This window comes from Lathyrus oleraceus, chromosome 2, assembly GCF_024323335.1.
Source record: "Lathyrus oleraceus cultivar Zhongwan6 chromosome 2, CAAS_Psat_ZW6_1.0, whole genome shotgun sequence".
In the NCBI taxonomy this organism is placed as follows: domain Eukaryota; kingdom Viridiplantae; phylum Streptophyta; class Magnoliopsida; order Fabales; family Fabaceae; genus Lathyrus; species Lathyrus oleraceus.
In genome coordinates this window covers 466,879,955-466,900,340 of record NC_066580.1, presented here as the reverse complement: position 1 = coordinate 466,900,340, position 20,386 = coordinate 466,879,955, and positions in this window count along the sequence as shown.

Here is a 20,386-nt window from a genome sequence, read left to right as displayed (position 1 = left end):
ATATCACTATGATGCGCTTGGATAGACCGACTCATGTATTTGCAGTAGAGGAAGTGAAAGATGATAAGCCGTGGTATTTTGATATCAAGTGCTTTCTTCAGAGTCAGATTTACCCGCCTGGGGCATCTGTGAAAGATAGGAAGACTTTGAGAAGATTATCTGGAAGTTTCTACCTCATTGGCGATGTGCTTTATAAGAGAAATTTTGATATGGTGCTGCTCAGATGCGTGGATAGACACGAAGCAGACCTGTTAATGACTGAGGTCCATGAGGGTTCATTTGGTACCCATTCCAATGGACATGCCATGGCTAGAAAGATGCTGAGAGCAAGCTACTATTGACTGACAATGGAGTCTGACTGTTGCAAATATGTGAAGAAATGCCACAAGTGTTAGATTTATACGGATAAGATTCATATTCCCCCGACACTTCTGAATGTGATTTCATCACCATGGCCTTTCTCCATGTGGGGAATCAACATGATTGGTATGATAGAGCCGAAAGCGTCCAATGGTCACAGATTTATTCTCGTAGCGATTGATTACTTCACCAAGTGGGTTGAAGCAGCGTCATATGCAAACGTGACCAGGCAGGTGGTTGTGAAGTTCATCAAGAACCAACTCATATGCCGTTATGGTGTGCCAGATAAGATCATTACTGACAATGGATCTAACTTGAACAACAAGATGATGAAAGAACTACGTAGCGAGTTCAAGATAACACATCATAATTCTTCCCCCTATAGACCCAAGATGAATGGGGATGTTGAAGCTGCTAATAAGAATATCAAGAAGATCATTCAGAAGATGGTTGTTATGTACAAAGATTGGCATGAGATGCTGCCATTTGCCTTGCATGGATATCGTACGTCTGTCCGCACTTCAACAGGGGCAACCCCTTTCTCTCTTGTTTATGGCGTGGAGGTTGTGCTCCCAATAGATGTGGAGATCCCATCAATAAGAGTCTTGATGGAAGCCAAGTTGACTGATGCCGAATGGGTTCAGAGTCGTTATGACCATTTGAATTTGATAGAAGAGAAGAGGTTAACTGCCATGTGCCATGGCCAGTTATGTCAACAAAGGATGAAGAAAGCCTTTGATAAGAAGGTCAAGCCTCGTGTGTTCCGAGAGGGTGACCTTGTGCTCAAGAAAGTCTTGTCTTTCGCGCCTGATTCCAGGGGCAAGTGGACTCTAAACTACGAAGGTCCATATGTTGTTAAGAGAGCCTTTTCAGGCGGTGCTTTGATACTTATAACTATGGATGGGGAGGATCTCACTCGTCCTATGAATTCAGATGCTGTCAAGAAATACTTTGCCTAAAGATAAAAACAAAATAGCTCGCTAAGTTGAAAACCCGAAAGGGTGACTTAGGCAAAAATGAGCGTCTCGGTGGATTGAAAACCCGAAAGGGCAGTCCAGGCAAAAGTTAGAGACATAAAAAAAACATGTATCCCGCTAGATTTAGTACCTCACCCTGGGGCAACCTAGGCAAAAAAATTAGGGATTTGACAAGTAACTGCATCCTGACAAGACTTTGTTCTACAAACTGTCATCTGTCAGAAATCCTCGTTCAACCATCGTCAGCTGAAGCTTCGAATACATCGGATTCAGAGTTGGTGGAGAAATGGTCATTATGTTCAATGTAGCCCTTTTTCCAATATATATCACCAACTTCAAGTTTGTAAAGATCTATGGAGTCTTGCCATTTGCAGGCTACCATTCCATCAAATAAATTCGAGCCTTTATCCAATCATTCACACTCTTATTTGTTTCTATCCAACAAAAGTTTTGCATGTCTTAATTGAGAAATATCATTGTTTTAAATAATTAAACTTTTCATAGCTTTTTTTTAAACAAAGTGAACATTCACAATGATAAAAGGATACTGGAGATGTCTTTAGTGCTCTCCCAAAGATGGTATGATTCTCAACAGGGTAGGGCATTTGGTCATATTCCTGGCATGCTTGTGTCCTCTTCCTTCGGAGGTTTGTCCTCTTCCTTCGGAGCCTTTTGTGGTTTGTGTCCTCATCCATCAAATATGCCTCCCAAGTATCTCAATTTATCATTTTTTATTAAAGCAAGTCAAGGGGTTTGAGGTTTGTTTCCCAAGGAAACCCTAATTCATCTGTTCATCAATGTGCCTTGCTCTTGAAGCAACCTTAACCCATGGTCAAATACAATTAAGGGAAGTTCTATAATTCATCATTTCATGCATATTTGAACTTATTTGAGTGCCCTCAATCATCAATTCATCAAGATATGAGTTGTGGACTTGAGAAGTTGATCAGTCAATTCATCTGACTATCTTGAAATGCACTGAGACCTAACTTTTTATGTGTTGGCCAAATGGAGATGACCCCAAGATGAAACATGTTCTTAAGGACAATATGAACAACTTTCATGTTCATCAAAATTTGATTTGAAGCTTGGAAGGTCATCTTCCATTCCAAGACATTATAGGTCATTTTGACTAAAACCCTAATATTGGGTCAACTTCCCAAGAACATAACTCATTCATTTGTTATGATTTTGAGGTGGGACAAAATTCATTGGAAAGCTTAAGATGTCTACTTCAAATGTTATGTTGGACAAAATTTCATAATCCTAAAAGAAATACATGTGATAATGCAAAACATTATAGGTCACTTTGGACCAAATGCATTGAAATGTGAAAAAGTCCAACTTCAAGTGCCCATAACTTCTTCATCAAAAATCCAAATAATGCAAAATGTAAGTCCAAATTTATTATATTGAAAATATCTACAACTTTGATGTTGGAGGCTTTTCCATTTGAAGCTTGCATCATCAAAACAGAAGGGCTTGAAGGTGGTTCATTTTGACAAAATTCTCAAAGACATATTTTGTATATTGAACTTCATGGTCTGTTTTCATAAAATTCCACACTCCAAATGAGTTTTTGTCCAACATAACATTTGTCCCTTATGTCAAGACTTTTCCAACCATTACCCACATGCCTATGTTTCCATTTTGCAAAAGGGATTTTCGAAGACTTGAAGTTTTGTGACCATTTATGCATTTCATGATGAATCTTCATGCACAAGCCAATGCCTTTCAATTTACACGTCCAAAGTTGATTCATTTGAGTTCAGCATGCAAAACCATTTGATTTTGGGCCTCACATGCGCCTGTACAAGCCCATGCATGGAGGACCCAATTCTCATGCACACGGATTCATCACACTCTCCTTGCAGCTCCAACTATAAATAGAATGCATTGCTTCACTTGAAAGGTATCCTGAAGGCGCCTGAAGTGCTGCAAGATTGAATCCCTATCCATACCTAAAGGAACAACTCCATTTTTCTCCAAATTTTCAGATCTGAAATTCAATTACATTTGGTTGAATTTTAAGATCTTAAGTTCCTAGACCTTCATAATTTGATCCATTGAAGCTTTTGTTTGCAAAAGGAACCAAAGAGAGTGACTCATTTCTTCATAATCCAAAGGTTTTGCTCGACTGAAATTTGCTTCGAATCTCATTATACTTTACTCCATTTGCCTTGATCTTGTGTTGTCTGAAGTCCTCTCTATGGAGGCATCATTATTGTGTGTTTAATTGCTGGAATCGAGTAAGTTCAGTTGAACACCACCAAACTTCCATCTCTGATTTCTCTCTTAATAGGAATCTAGAGTGGAATTGAGTGGCATAGGAGTGATGTACATCACTTCACCTTTCGAATGGTGCCTGGATCGTGCATTTTAGTTAACATTTGACACTCTACATTTTTTGGTCTCCACCGGAGCTCACTGGAGAAGACGGTGGCGCTGGCCACCGTCTGTTTGCCAGATCCAATCTGAGCCACACGATGCATTTTCCAGATTTAAATTCCATGCTCCATTGTTATGACTTTTTCTTGGTATCCATGTGGTTGCATTGACTGTGGACTACACTAGGCGCGCGCTTGTGAATCCTTGGATCTGCCAGCTCAATTAATGAGCTCAGATCCAAGGGCTCGTGCTTTTTCCATTTTTTTTAATTCTGATTTTATTTTCTATTTTATTTTCTATTTCATTTTTTAATTACATTTCATTTTCTAAAATCCATATCTCTTTTATTATTGGTCCAAAAAATATGGGACCAATTGCATTATTTCTCTTTTAATTTCTAGTTTCTAAAAATGATTTTTAATATTTTTTATTTTATCATTTGCTATTTTTTAATAATTTTCTCTTTTCTAGTTATTTTTAATTCATTTTAAATAGTTTTTGATATTCAAAAAATACAAAAATATTTTTCTAACTTCTTTGAATGATGATGGATCTATGAAAAATATTCTCATCAATTTACTAATTGATTTGAGATTTATTTGAGATTTTAGTTCAATTATGTTATTTTTCTTCATCTTTAATTGATTAAAAATAGTTTCTGACTTTTAAAAATGCTGAAATTTTATGTCCAACTTTGTTTGGCCTTGTTGAACTTGGGATAATTCACTTGGACTTTTCAAAGTTGATTTGAAGTGAATTTGAAGTTTGACCTTTCTTTAATATTTTAATTCAAGTTTATTTTCAAATGTTAAAAATGCCAAAAATATTTTGTTTATTTCTTGACTTCCAATCTTCATCTCATTTCTGTTTTTTATGGTTTGACCTTGATCTTCCCTATCTTTGGTCAATATTTGTGGATTGGTACATTGCATTTCACTTAATGCACTTTATTTTCTTCATTTCCATTATCCATCTTCTTCTCCTTCTTCTTTTCTCTTTGATCAATGAGTTAAAGGTTGATAGTTAGCATTGATTAGAGAGGTTTAATCCTCCTTGATTCAAACCTAATTCATCTTGATCAGTTGATCAAGTGAATGACTTTGCATTAAGGATAGATTGCTTCTTAAATCATGCAAAGGACTCAAACCAATACAAGATCATTTCTCATCTTCTTTTTGGCATGGCAAGTTGTTGGAACTTGGTTCACTAATCAAGACTTTTAACTTGTGTTGTTGCCTACATTATTATTGACCGGCCTCAGATAGTTGTGACTTCTACATAAGTCCAATTACGATTGCTTAACATAGCGCTAAATTTGCCTTATGGCACACTAACCATTAACACTAATCATTAACTATTAACATTTACATTTTGCTCTTTACATTTATGCAATTTATTATTCTTGTACATATTATTCATTTGCTTTTTCCTTTGTTCACTTGAGCACATGTTTATGTTAATGCAATTTGCCTTTTGCTCACTTGAGCACATAATTGTGTATATATCATTGTGTTTGTGTTTTGTTTTGATTGTTGTGGACCAAATGCAAAGAAATGGACAAGTGGACTTAGACTTTAGGACTTTCCCTATGCAAATTTGGAGTTAAAGAGCAACTAGGCCTCATGCCTTTAGAATGCTATAAAAGTCAAAGAGCAACTAGGCAATTGAGCCTTTAGAATGCTATGAATGTTGAAGAGGACTTTGAAAGGACAAATCTCTAAACTCCTTCTTGTTCATTCTTTGTTTGTTTGATAGAACTTTTTGATATGTGTGTTCTTGTGCTAGGAATTCCAACATTGAGCCAAATTGAGGAACCATTGCCATAAGCTTCTAAGAGAGAGAGATCTAAGAACCATTGATGAATTTTCCAAGAGCTTGTTTGATTGTGTTGCTTGCTTGAGCTTACTATTCTCTTGCTTGCATATTCCAAAGGATGGGAGCTACTTGGATCATCAATATGATCTCAAGAGAGGAACTCCATTTGTGGTCTTACTTCTTATCCCTTATCTCTTGTATGATTAGGACTTTAGCCATTCTTCTTCTTCCCTCCACTCTAACCCAAGCCAAAACATTTGTGCAAACGTTTAACACTTGTTTTCAAACATTAGAAACATAAGCCTTATGCTTATTGATTTTCAAACTTTTTCATAACACTTATTTTGAATTGAACTTCTAAGCCAACTTTGACCATATTTTGTATATACTTTTCATTGGTAAATATAACCCATTCAAATACTTTGTGGTTTCAATGACCACTCTCTTAAGCAAAAAAATTTCATAACCTTTAACTATTAGGTTTGAGATATCCTTGAGGTAGATGTAATACTCACCTATATCCTTAGTGATGGACAATGAGTCTTCCATGCTTATTATAGGGTTAACCCCTCACTAGCATGTTGAAGCTATCCTCACATGGTGGATTTGTGGTTTTGGGTTGAGTTTTCTCCCTTGGGTAACAAAAGACCTTAAGGCTTTTGGACCAATCAATTCACCAACTCATTTTTGAGATTTTTACCCAGAACTACGAGGTTTTGATCCTAATCTTTTTTTAGATGGTACGTAGGCAATGGGTTTCATCCATTCAAACACAAAAAATGTAAATAAACTTGTATATTCTTTCATCATCTCTTCAATCATGTTTGCACAAATAAATTTTTCACAAAATACCAACCTTACAACAAATATGACAAGGGCTCCCTAGGAGTACCTAAGATGTTTTGGGTGCTTAAAACCTTCCCATTGCATAACCAACCCCCTTACCCAGATCTCTGACATTTTTACTAGTTTTTGATTTGATAAAACTTTTAGGTTTTTGTTCGCTTTCTAACCATTCCTTTGGATAAATAGAAGTGCGGTGGCGACTCGACTTGTATGGTTTACCTTAGATTTAGTCAATATCTCTAATGGTAACGAATACCCCGCTACATATAGTATTTTAGAATTTAAAAATTTTCAATTTATGATTTTTTTTGTGATTACTTTGTAGATAAATTTTGATGGAGAGATAAATATATTCATGTTTATTTATTAATAACCTTCATTCAAGATACATATTTAACTTGTGATATTAAATTACTATTTCATGCAAATTACAATGTGATATTCCTCCACATAATAGTATCCTTCAAATGCTTATCATACAAACTTTGTACCTTCCTAAGACAGGAATAAAATAATTGAATGTCTATGTTACTCCTTACTCATATATTTTTTTACTAATGTGTCCACACAACTATTCTAAGCTCTAGGGATATGAATACATCTATATTCTCCCAGCTTCTTTAACTCATGATGTATGTGACAAACTAACGTTAAACCATTATTCTTCCCTTGATGATCTTTCATAATTTCTTCTCGAGCTTCTTTCAATTCTGTTTTTGGATTATAAAGTTTTTACCACCTTTGTTTTTGTTGAATAATTTGACACCTTCGAGAATGCCCCATAGCTTTGCAACCAACACAAAACAATGACCTATCTACTTGGAAAATCCACTAACACAAATGCCATTGTTGTCTCTTATTACGCCTCGACATTTTGCCTTTGCTCATGATTCACTACTCCACCTGAGTTGAGGGCCATCGAATTCTCCATCGGCGATGTCCATTGAGAAACTCTGACTACGATGTTTCTTTCTATCATTTTCTATACCATCTATATACCATCGACGACATATCTATCTATCTATCTATCTATCTATCTATATATATATATATATATATATATATATATATATATATATATATATATATATATATATATATATATATATATATATATATATATATATATATATATATATATATATATATTCTGTGTGTGATTAAGACCAACTGTTATTCTCTTGTTTGGAGAAGACTAATTAATGGTTGTTAAGGTCTTAATTCCCTTGTTTGAACATGATATGCTTATTAATCTAATTTGAATGTATTTTCTATGTATTAAATTCCATTCACTTATAAGAAGGTGAATAATTTTATCAAGGCGAGAAACTGCACAGTCGCTATGGAGTTCTACGCTAGTGCACATGCTCAAGGCACCGATCGTTATATTTATTTTGATAGAGGTTAAAGTATTTATTATAGTGCTGATATGTTTAAAAATATGTTGAATTTGCAAGCTTCATATGCTTGTGGGGTTCAAACAAGAAGGTTTCTATTAAACATGCTAAATGAGGATGAATGGGAGCGAATAAAAGAATAGTTGCATCTTCCGGATGCTCAGTAAGTTAGAAAGCTTGAACAAACACTAACAAGGAGGTGGTCAATGTAGAAAGCTTAGGCCTTATTTTTTTTGGCCAAGAATAATGATCTATGGAACAAATAGAAGTGACAAACAAAAATTAAGTGATATATTTGTAAGGGCTCGCAATGAGGCGACACAAGACCTGTCCTCATTAGGTGGTCGCCTCAGACCATGTTGCCTGCGCATAACCCCCATAAAGTAGGTAGCTTTCCTTGATGGAAAACGTGGATGATGAAGTGTATGTATTTCATAACCACCTGAGGAGGTGGTCAAGGCCACGACTCCCTAAGAAATAGACAATCAATAAGCTCCCTATTGAAGGAGAAAATATTATTACTCCCCAAAAGAATCCCTAAATCCAAACCCATAGGGATCTATAAATATCTCATCCTTAGGATTGAGATGATATATTATGAATTCACCACAAAACACCCTTAAAATATATACCTTATCATCCTCGTGAGCTTGCTCTTTGCACACCGAAAATACCTAAGAAACATGACCTATCCCATTGCGAGCTTTCCCTAAACCACCACAAATTCTAAAGCCTCTGAGCACCCCTACCAATATAGGGGTACCACCACTTTAGCACTCACCAAAATCTCCACTCCTAGCCTTAACTGTTCCCAGTCATAATTTTTAGAAGGATACATTCCCCCACACGGGAGGATACCAGAGGTAGCAGTGATCCCAACACCATAGCAGAGATGCACGCCACCATGGATGTACTGTGCCACCAACATCAAAATCTAGAAGACAATGTCCTTAACATCCAACAGCGTCAACAAGAGACTACTCACACATATGAGATGGAAGTGCTGGACACCAAATCTCTCTAAGACAGGATATGGGAAGCACTTATTCTCGAAGGTTTCAAGCCTCCCTCCTTAATGAAGTTTGATGGTCAAAACAATCCATACGAGCATGTCTCCTCCATAAAAAATCAGATGACCATCATCAGAGCTCCTGACTCTTTGAAATGCAAGCTATTGTTTGGCACTTTCAAAGATGAAACCTTATGATGGTACATTGTCCAACCTTGAGCTTCCATCGCCAACTACCAAGAGCTTGCAAATAAACTCGTACACTAGTTTACATCCAATTGACATAGAAAGATGTCCACCACCAACCTGTTTAACATTTGAAGAGGTCCCTCATAGCCACTAAGGGAATACCTCACGAACCAATAAATCTTTGTAGGAGCATTTCACAATGGCCCCAAAGAAAATCACTTTAACGAGTCTTTTGCCCAAAGACCAACATCTTCATTAGCAGAGGTGGTCATAAGGGCGAAATGTTATATAAAGGCTTGTGATGTAAAAGAGTGTGTTCATAACATCGAAGCCTCACAACACTCACGGAAAAACAACTATACCTCACTCATTAGGAACAAAATGACATTTAAGAGAGGTGGAAAGGTTGTTAAGGGTTTCACGCCCCTAAAGACTCGCCATGAACAAATATGGTAGGAGGTTCTCCAATTACATGATATCCATACACCTTCATCTCCAAAAGCGGATGTTATGGGACCTGAGCTTGGAAGACGGTGTAAGTTTCACAAGGTTAAATGACACCACACATAAAACAACTACCAGCTGAAGAAGGAGATATAACGCCTGATCTCTGAGGAATACCTTAATAAATATGTCAACGAAAACTCCTCTTAAGGTTCAAACGGGGCCAGGTCCCGCAAGCATGATAATACTGGAAGCCACAGGCCCAAAAAGGGAAAAGGAACCATCCAAAGAAAAGTGCGATAAGGCCTTACATAATACACTTAATAATATTGCAGGAGGATTTGCCGGGGGCAGAGTGATCAGCTTCGCCCGAAGAAAATATGCTCTCCAGATATTGAATATTAAGGATCTGCCCACAAATCCGAAGGAAGGAAAAACTAAGACACCAGAGATCGAGATCGATTTTTCATGGAAATATGCATCATGTGTCGATCCACACAAAGAAGACCCCATGGTCATCACTATGACGTGTGATAGTTGAGAAATTAAATGAGTCTTGGTAAATCAAGAAAGCTCTATAGATATCCTTTATTGGGATACATTTTAGAGGCTTTAGCCTCGACCTAGATGATTTAAAATCCTTCAAGGGGTCACTAGTTTAGTTTTTTAGGGTGCAAGTACAAGTGAAATACTACATAAGACTAAAGGCCATCTTTGGAGTCAGGGAACAAGACAAGCAAATCAAGGTCAGGTACCTAATTATAAACGCTCCATCTTCTTATAATATGATTATAGGGCAACTAACTTTTAATTAGTTGGATGTCTCATTGTATATCTTATATTTGTGCATGAAATACTCGCTCTATGACGAGTGGGTCAAAGTCATTCAAGGAGACCAAGAAGTCACCAGGAAAATCTACGTGGAAAGTCTTAAGCTAAAAAGAAGTCAAACCCTAGGCATGAACACCAAGTAGGTTGGTTCAAGAATCAAGCCACCAAAACGACTCTTAATGCTCTTTTCTGTCCTATATCTCATTCTCAGGGTGCATTTTGGTCCCCCAAACTAAAAAAAATATCATTTGAGTTTCTTATCTATATAAACTGAACTACTTTAATATTTTTTGTTCATTCAGCTAGTCAAAGTCAATCACTAAGACAATGTAGCACATACGTGGAATGAGACACGACTTAGACCAACTTTGGTGACTAATTTAGCAATAACAAAATTCATTGCAAAACATTATTTTTGGATTTTAATTTTTTGTTCTTCGTCTTGTTCCTCAAACCCACAAACTTCCCAAAGCTAGAAGATACCAACCTAATTAAATATGAAAAAGGATAGGTTTCTGAAGAGTTATTAATCCCGAATTTTTTGTTCTTCGCCTTGCAACATGAAGAACGGATTTAAGTGATTTTTGTTGGAAATTATCTAATTTCCCTTCAAGAAATTCACCAAAACCTATGGAGAATTCCGAACTGAATCTTGATGAACAAGAATCAATCTTTTTGATTGATTACTCCTCTTATTCTACACTCTTCACTCGAGTGAATCAACCAACCTTTGTTGTAAGATTTCAGTTCACAATGGTAATGAAAAGAAACAAATTTGAATTGAGGAAGAAAGAGAGATTAGGCTTTTCGAATAAGGAAGAGAAGAAGAAATTTCTATAGAGTAACTCTCTGCTCTCAAACTGAGAATTTTATTCTTTGCAAATGCAAGTATGTGTTATATACAATAATATGGGTTACTCTCGATTTATACAGTTGGGTTTGCTTGCTCCTCAAGAAAAGCCTAAAATACTTAATTATGCTAACACTACAAAATTAGGCCTAAGTAAAAATCCATGTTGAGGCTAACTCCTCAAGTTATACTTTCTTCTTTATGTGCATGTCAAGCAACATGGATTGTGAATTTGGTCAAAAAGATTACAGGGAAGAATCATGGAGCGATTATCAAGATTCAGTTCGCAAAATTAATAGCAGACATGGTGTCGATCTTCATGATAATCGCTCTATGATTCTTCCCTGTAATCTTTTTGACCAAATTCGTACGACGATAATGCTACTATTGTTTATTTTCTCGAACTCCAAGCAATTGGTGCACCACCTAGCGTAAACATATAACCAACTATGGATTTTCTATCCTCAACATCACTATACCAACTTTAGTCGGTGTATCCCACTAGCTTGCATTCTTTTCCTTCATCAGCTGCAAGAAACAAAACTCCATAGTCGAGAGTTCCTTTTAGATACCTTAGTATCCTCTTCGTCGCTGCTAAGTGTGATACCTTTGGCTTCTACATGAATCTACTCACAATACCTACATTATATGCTAGAATCAGACCTTGTATGACAAAGGTATCAAAGTTGTAATTTGGGCTCAGCTGGAGTCGAAGTTGGGTTGGAATCTCTCGTCTCAAATCTCTTGAGTGTTTCTCCAGCATATCTTCTTTGTTGCATCATCGCGCCTCTACTAGTCATGTAGAATTAGATGCCAAGTAAATATGAAATATTTCCCAACTTTGACATTTCAAACTCCTCACTTAGGTCATGTTTGAAATATCTGATCTCCTTCTTGCAACTTCTTGTTATCAACAGGTCATCGACATAGAGACATAGTTTAAGCAACTCACTATTTCTTCTTCTTACATATACTCCATGCTCAGTTGTGCACTTCACAAATTCTTTCTTACTTAGGAAACTATCTATCTTCTTATTCCAAGCTCTTGGAGGTTGCTTAAGCCCATATAGGGCTTTATGCAGCCTGTATACCTAGCTTTCTTCGCCATGTTTCACAAGCCCAGCTGGTTGTGCAACATAAATTTCTTCATCTAAAGGGCCATTCGGGAATGCACATTTCACATCCATCTGACATATGTGTTAGTTTTTCATGTTTGTTAGACCAACAACCAACCTGGTCATTTTGATTCTAGCCGCAAGTGCAAAAGCTTCATCAAAGTTGTTTCCTTCCTTCTGAAGAAATCATTTCACCATAAGAATTGCCTTTTGTCAATTTACCTCACCTTTGGGATTTAATTTCACCTTATATACCCACTTCACATTGATGCCTTCTTTCCTTGAGGAAATTCAACAAGTGACCAAGTGTTGTTGACTTCGATGTACTTCACTTCCTCATTCATTACTTTCACCCCCTTCGAATCCTTCAATGCTTCAGCTGCATTGACTAGTTCGACATCTGCATAAAAAACATAATGTACAAGCTCACCTTCATCATCAACTGCATCATATGATGTAATCACACATTCCCGCAACCTTGCAAGCATGTTTCTTATTCTCGGAGGTATGCTTGTGCTTTCTTGACCTCTGACTTCTTCTAGTTGAACTTCTCTTTCAGCTTCACTTGCTGGTTCTTCATATAAGATTCTCATTGAATCCTTATTTACATTTTCAGTCCAATCCCATTCCTTAAGCTCATTTATAATCACGCCCCTCCTGATCACTACTTGCTTGTTCACTAGGTCGAGCAACTTGTAACCTTCATTCGAATGATATCCTATTAGGATCATCTAACCCGACTTGTCATCAAGTTTTCTTCTCAACTGATCTGACACATGTCTATGTGCTATAGATCTAAATACTTTTAGACGACTCAAGTTATGCTTGACACCAGACCAACATTCTTCTGGCGTGATTCCATCTAGCTTCTTTATCAGACAACTGTTCAAAATATATGTTGCAGTTGACACAACTTCTCCCCATAATTATTTGGATAGATGCTTGCCTTTCAATATAACATATTCATGATGGTTATATTCTTCCTTTATGCAATTCCATCCCGCTGTGGAGTGTATGGTGGAACCACCTCATGCACAATCCATTCATTCTCATATAACATGTCGAAATCTTTCGACACATATTCTCTAGCACCCTCAGTCCTCATAATCTTGAGCTTTCGATGACTTTGTCTTTTGACCATAGATTAAGCTGGGCAAATACCTCGATCACCTCACTTTTCTTCTAGATCAGGTAAGTCCATAATTTTTTACTAAAATTGTCTATGAATGTGACAAATTATCTTTACCTCAAATCGAATCCACCTGGATAAGACCACACACATCAGAGTATATAACTTCAAGGATTACCTTTGACTCACTTCCTGCATCCTTGCTGAAGATGTTCTTGTGCTGCTTTGCCAGCACACATTCATCACATACTTCATTTGGAATGTCAATTTCTGGAACCCTGAAACTATATTTTTTTCTCTTCAGATCTATGATGTCTTTGAAGTTGAGATGGCCAAGTCTATAGTGTCATATCCATTCATCCCTGCTAGCTAAATTTTAAAGGCACTTGTGCTTCATCATATTAAGTTCAATCCTAAAGGTTCTATTCCGAGACAAAGGTACCTTCAAGATTAACCTTCCACCTGAGTCAAGAACTTTCATCATCTTGTCTTTGATAAACACTTTATGGTTATTTTCGATCAACTATCCTACGCTGAGAAAATTACTTTTCATGCCCGGTATTTACAATACATTGGAAATTACTGACCTCTTTCCATCTTTCCTCATGATTAGGACATCACCAATACCTCCAACTGCTAGAGTATTGCCATTTGATTTTTTTTTGCCATATTCTTCATTGAGGGTTTAATGTTGACAAACCAATCTTTCCTACCAGTCATGTGTGATGAGCATCCTGAGTCTAAGTACCATTAGTCCTGGAATCTTTCTTCATCTCTTGTTGTGACCATCAGAAACATCTCTTCTTCTTCATGCTTTGCAAACTTTCCATCATTATCTTGATTCTTTTGTTTTTTTAGGATAATCACTAGAGTAAGTAATGATCATACTTCTGACAATTGAAACATTGAGTGTGACTTTTGTCAGGTTTTCGACCATCACCTAATCCTATACCTGCAACACGACCTCTTTGGTTGCTTTGGTATGTGAGCTTTCTTTGATTCGACCAGAATCCTTCTTGCTGATTTGACCAGTCGAATTGTTGTAGCATCCTCTACCTTTGTTTGTCAAACCACTTCCCTTTTCCTTTCTTTTCTCTTGCTGATTGTGCCTGTACAGCCATATCATTTTTCGACTTGCCTGCATCTCTTTTAGTCATTCTCGTTCATGATATTCAAGTGTCCCTTGAAGCTCTTCCTTTGTCAATGTTGACAAATCTTTCGACTCTTCTATGGCTACTACCACGTGGTATAACTTTGGAGTCAATGACCTCAAGATCTTTGAAACAACTGATCTTGATGTCAACACTTCTCCATATACATTGATTTGATTCACCATTTTTATGATCCTAATAAAAAAATCAATTATGCTTTCATTGTCTTCCATCTGAAGCAATTGATACGTTCTTTTGTGAGTTTGTAACCTCACTTCTTTCACCTTTTCTGCGCCTCCAAACAATTTTTCAAGAATTTCCCATGCTTCTTTCATTGATTCAACATCACTAACCTTTTTGAAATTATCTGCATCAACACATTGATGGATTATAAAGAGAGCTTTATAATCTTTCTTCTTAAATTCTTTGTGTGCAACCTTTTCTTCAATCGTCACGTTTCCTGCAAGCAACATCACTCCCTCCTTCACAAGATCCCAAAGATCTTGATAGCAAAAGACAACATTTATCTTCTTGCACTAATTCTCATAATTATGATTCCTCAGAATTTGGAGACTCGTCGAAAAATGCTTGTTCATATTATTCATCACCATTGTGTTTTGCTTCCCACAAATCGCTCAACCATTGCTCTAGATACCAGATGCTAGAAATTCACCAATTTCTCTTCAAGAAATTTACTAAAACCAATGGAGAATTCTGAATCGAATCTTGATGAACAAGAATCAATCTTTCTGGTTGATTACTCCTCTTGTTCTATACTCTTCACTCCACTGAATCAATCAACATTGGTTACAAGATTTCGACTCACAATGGTAATGAAAAGAAACAAATTGAATTGGGAAATAAAGAGAGATTAGGGTTTTTGAATAAGGAAGAAGAAGAAAAAAATTCTGAAGAGTAACTCTCTGCTCGAAAACTGAGAATTTTATTCTTTGCAACTGCAAGTATGTGTTATATCACAATAATATGGGTTACTTCCTATTTATAGAGTTGGATTGCTTGCTCCTCAAGCAAAGCCCAAAATACTTAATTTTGCTAACACTACAAAATTGAGCCTAAGTAAAAATCCATGTTGAGGCTAACTCCTCAACACTTCGACACTTCAACAACTAGGTGTTTCGACAACAACATGCTTCGACATCATAAATTACATTCTCAATAATTTTCATAATATTATTTGTCATCGAATGTCAGATTTCAATTTTGATTTTTAATAGGTATGAGTGATTTTTAATCTGAAAAACTCTTAATCTTTGTATGGGTGATTATGTGGATTTTTAATTTCCAATGTCAAAACCTCTTGATCGAAACCCATAATATATTTATTTGAATTTAGTATATTTTTTTTAAATTGCTGGAAGTTTAGGGGATAATAGTGTTAGGTAATTTTAAAATGGTGGTGGTAGTGGGTACGAAGAAGATAAATACTTTATATATAAAAAGTTTTAAATCATTTAATAATTTTTGAAGCTAAAATTGATGAGATATTTATAATTTATAATTATTCTATTTATTGTTTTAATTATTTATTATTATTTATCCCACTAACTATTTTTTTAATTAATAAAATATTATCTATATTTTCCACTAACTTCTATATTTGCTTAATTATTATGTTTATTTATTTAGTAAAATTTAATTTATTAGAAAATTGAACCCGTACTTGTACTCTATGAGTATTTAAGTACCCGTACCCATACTTATGTTACCGTGTTTTTAATAAAAATAATTAATCAATTATAATTTATCATATAATTTTAAGTTTTTAATAATTATAAAAAAATTCAAAAATGTTATTATTGAGTTAATAAATAAATAAATATTTATATAAGAAAACATACAAACTTAATAATGATGTACTTAATAAAATTGACAAATTAATTTGTATATATAAATATAAAAATAAAAACACATAAATATATATTGTGCAGATACGGGGCGTGATGGATACTAAGATACCCGTACCCGCGCCTATATCCGCTTATTTTAATGAATAATTGTTTGTGTTCGTGTCCATACCTATTTTGCGGATTTTTCTCCTATCCATTGTGGATAAATTTTGCGGAAACCCGCTGAGGATGGATTCAATTGCCATCTCCATCGCCACCTATAAATATATGTCTCTCTTTCAACTATATTTAGACTCTAGTCTTTTGATTTGCATAAGAAAAATCAAAGTTAAGAGGACAATTCCCCATTTATCCAAAAGTTCATGTTATTGTGTGTGTTGATGTTATTATGTATTCATGATGTTTTTGGGGCACATGTGAATGTTACTAACTCTTTGAACGGAAGTTTAGATTTAACCCTTCACTGTAGTTTCGGAGGACCGACATCCATTGATCTTGGACTTCAAGTTCTTAAACCTGGTACTAGTTTTGGTTGGAAGACTAGTTTTGAACTTTAAGAATAGGTACCAGGTTTTTCTTTATTCCATTGAAATCTATTCCATCAAAACTAGTCTTCCAACCAAAACTAGTTTTCGTGTATAGAGAAATAGTGAATTCTTTATATAAACCAACTCCGTACATAAAGTATTCATGTTTTTCTCAATCAATTATGTATATAGAGAAACAGTGAATTTCCATAGGAGAAATGGATCTTATAATTTTCGTGTCATAATTCTTTTCGTTTAGACAATCGTCATGGATCGAACCAGAATATTAATCATTTTACAAAAAAATCATTCCACCCGATGCATTTAGTCATAGTACAAATCATTCATTCTATCAAAGACCATAAAGGAACCAAGGTCATTTCAATCCTCGAGCGAACCGTCCACTTGCACGATGCCAATTTCCTTGATTTTTCTGTCCACATAGCAAAATATTATCTACAACTTATGCAATCAATTCATAATGCTAATTATGCTACTGAAAATGTCAAATTTTGTCAACAAAAAAATGTGTATGCTGAAGAAAAACAAATGTATGCTTAGCCTTTTCTATGTTCTATGATACTCGACCAAGGATTACTTTTGTGTTTCTTTTCCAAGCCCCGTAGAAAGGAGAAAGCATCTACATGCGTTGGAACATGAGGGTAGGATCTGACACATTTTCGTAATGAAGGCCCCACTAGTCCTTAAACTCTTGGGTGCAATGGTAAGAAAGGGAAAATTCGAAAGAATTAAAGACTATATATTTCCTTTTATAGAAGTTGTGGCAACTCTCAAGCCATTCCTCACTGGTGCGTCGGTAGAAAAGAAGCAAGCATATGCTTTGGGAATTAAGCTTTTAAGCAGCAGCTGGCTTAAACCAAATTGTCTGGCCACCAAGTTTGGCTGACAGGCCCCTGCTCTTATCCTTGATTTAGAGAAGGTAAACCTTGTTCATAGGGTACTGGGTTGGAAGCATGCCGGTAAAGTATCATGTATGTCCATCTCTTCATGGCGTGAAGGATTTGGAAATGTTTTTTTGAACCATTCAGATCAACATTTCCAATTGGAAAAGGGGGCCATAGTCAAAAGAAATGTCTTACATCTATAAAACATGTCAAAGTAAGTCTCAAAAACCTACTTAGACACAATTTTATCGTTGTCAGGAGTGAGTTGGGCGAGCCTTAGACCTTCGACCCCTACCTTTGAGTTAAGAGGAATCATGGTTTTTAGAGAAGGTTCGAAAGTGGCATTGAGCCATAATTGCAAGAGACAGATGAGGCCACCTACCTGAAGACTTTTAGGATTTGTTTTATTCTTGAAGTCTTGAAATGTTAACCCTAAAGATTCCTACAGGCCACATAAAATCAGTCTGTTGAGGTAGATTTTTCTTCCTTCATGAAGTTGGGTGGCCAGGGGGACAAATCTTTTAGCCAACTGAACAGATCGAGAACAAAAGACATAGTGGGCAAGCCAATATGTAAGAAAGGCTATGTGTTCATGACCCCCCACGCGATCTATAGAAGCATGATGATCTTCTATGAAGGCGCTATAAGCATTTATGGTGAAAACAAACCCAGGTTTGGTTTTGTTTTTGGTTAAAGGCTCAAAGGACTCTCTAGTTGGTCGAAGGGCAATAATAACATCAGTATAAAAAAGTGTTGGGATTATCATCCCGCAGGGAAGGTGAAATGTGTTGGTGGAGGTATCCCAGAAACACATGGCTATAGTAAGCATGTGGGTGTTATATTTGGGACCAACTCGTGATAGTTGGATTAGGTCAAAGATACTCAAATCTTTTCAGAAATGCTTTTTCTTTTCTTGAATCCTGTTCAGCCACTGAATCTAAGAGGCATCGGTCGGTCGGAGGAGAGGAACAAAATACCTTATTTTTGAAGAAACAGAAATCAAATGGTTCATCCAAGAATACCAAGGGTTCATAAGATGGGTTGTAGGAAAAACAATCTCTCAACACTTGGGGTTTCTTAACATGTCTAGGGAGAGGACCCATGAAAGCAAAGATGGTACCTGCAATGGCGTAGGGAATCAGGGTGTTACCATACCAAACGTTTCTTCTCCCATCCTCCATGGGAGGCTCAAGAATGTAGGTGTGATCGTTGATGTAAACTATTTCTTCAATATTAGTAGCTAAATGAGCACATGGAGCAGGTTTGAACTTTGAAGCCATTGTTGATCCTCAAGGTTTTTTGGAAAGAAATATGGTGAAGAAGATGACAACTTGTAGAAAGCTCTCTAGGGTTCTTTTTCTTTTCGATTTTCAAAAAAAGGAAATGGTGAAAGAGAAGAGAGCTGAGGGAAGAACGTTTTAAATAACCAAATGGAAGAAAACATTTCAGTTTTTCCCTCCAAATAATTTTGGACACGTGGTGCACTCAAGTCGACAGTTGACACCAAAAGGTCATGGGGAAAGATGAAAAAATTGAATTAAATGATTTTCTATCTTAATTTCATTTTTAGTGATGACTTAATCTCCTAGAAAATAGGGGATGATGATGATCAACCGTACACATGTCTGTGACGTGACAGTTTGGTAGAAAGTGGTCATGATGACCAAGAAATAAATATTAAATAATAAAATATCTAGTTGATAAGACGTGTGCAAACTAGGTAAGTAGTGTCGAACGATTACAAAAATACCACCTTTCTTCCATCTGACAAATAATCAAAAGAGACATTTTTGTGGGGCATTTGTTATCCTGGAATTTCTATTTGGAAAAAAGTCAATTGAATGCCGCATTAGAAAAATGTTAAGTGTAAGAATTTATTGACATAAACGAATACGTCGACTGGAACGTTTCGACTAGCATGCTGAAACATGGTTTGGAGGAGTCTCATGAACATATCTAATTGACCACTTGACACCATGTCGAAGTTGAAGCGTTCGACGGACTTCAAAGACTTAGAAGATTTTTGGAAACTAAAGACTTGAGAGAGGTCTTAGCGATAAGGGCTTTCAACAACTACCTTCGACGAGCGGACATTTATTAGTCGCTAAGAGTAGTTACGAACATGGGATAATGATTTTGAGCTGTTTGTAAGTTATGACAACGTGTCAATTCTTCAGAAGACTAAGTTACATGTTCTATATACGTGTGTATTTTTTCTAGGAATTATTTGTCCACGACAGTTGCCTTTAGTTTAGTATAAATACTTTTCTATATATAACTGAAGTATTTGAGTCAAAGAGCAAAACAATTTATGATAATCATGTATGAATTTGCGTCCCTTTCTTTTATTTTCTTTATGTTTCCTTACTTGAAACACTTTTCTACTTCTTGTCATTTCCTGATTTTCGTTTAATGTCATTTATTGCAGTTTCTATTTACTTTATTTTAAGTTTTTGTATCATTAAAATTTGTATTCAATTTGTTTGTGTACAAACATTCACGGTCACTTCACACATATACTTTCTTATACGCGTGTTTTGCACAAATTATTTATGATATTTTTGGAATTAATCTCACAAACTATT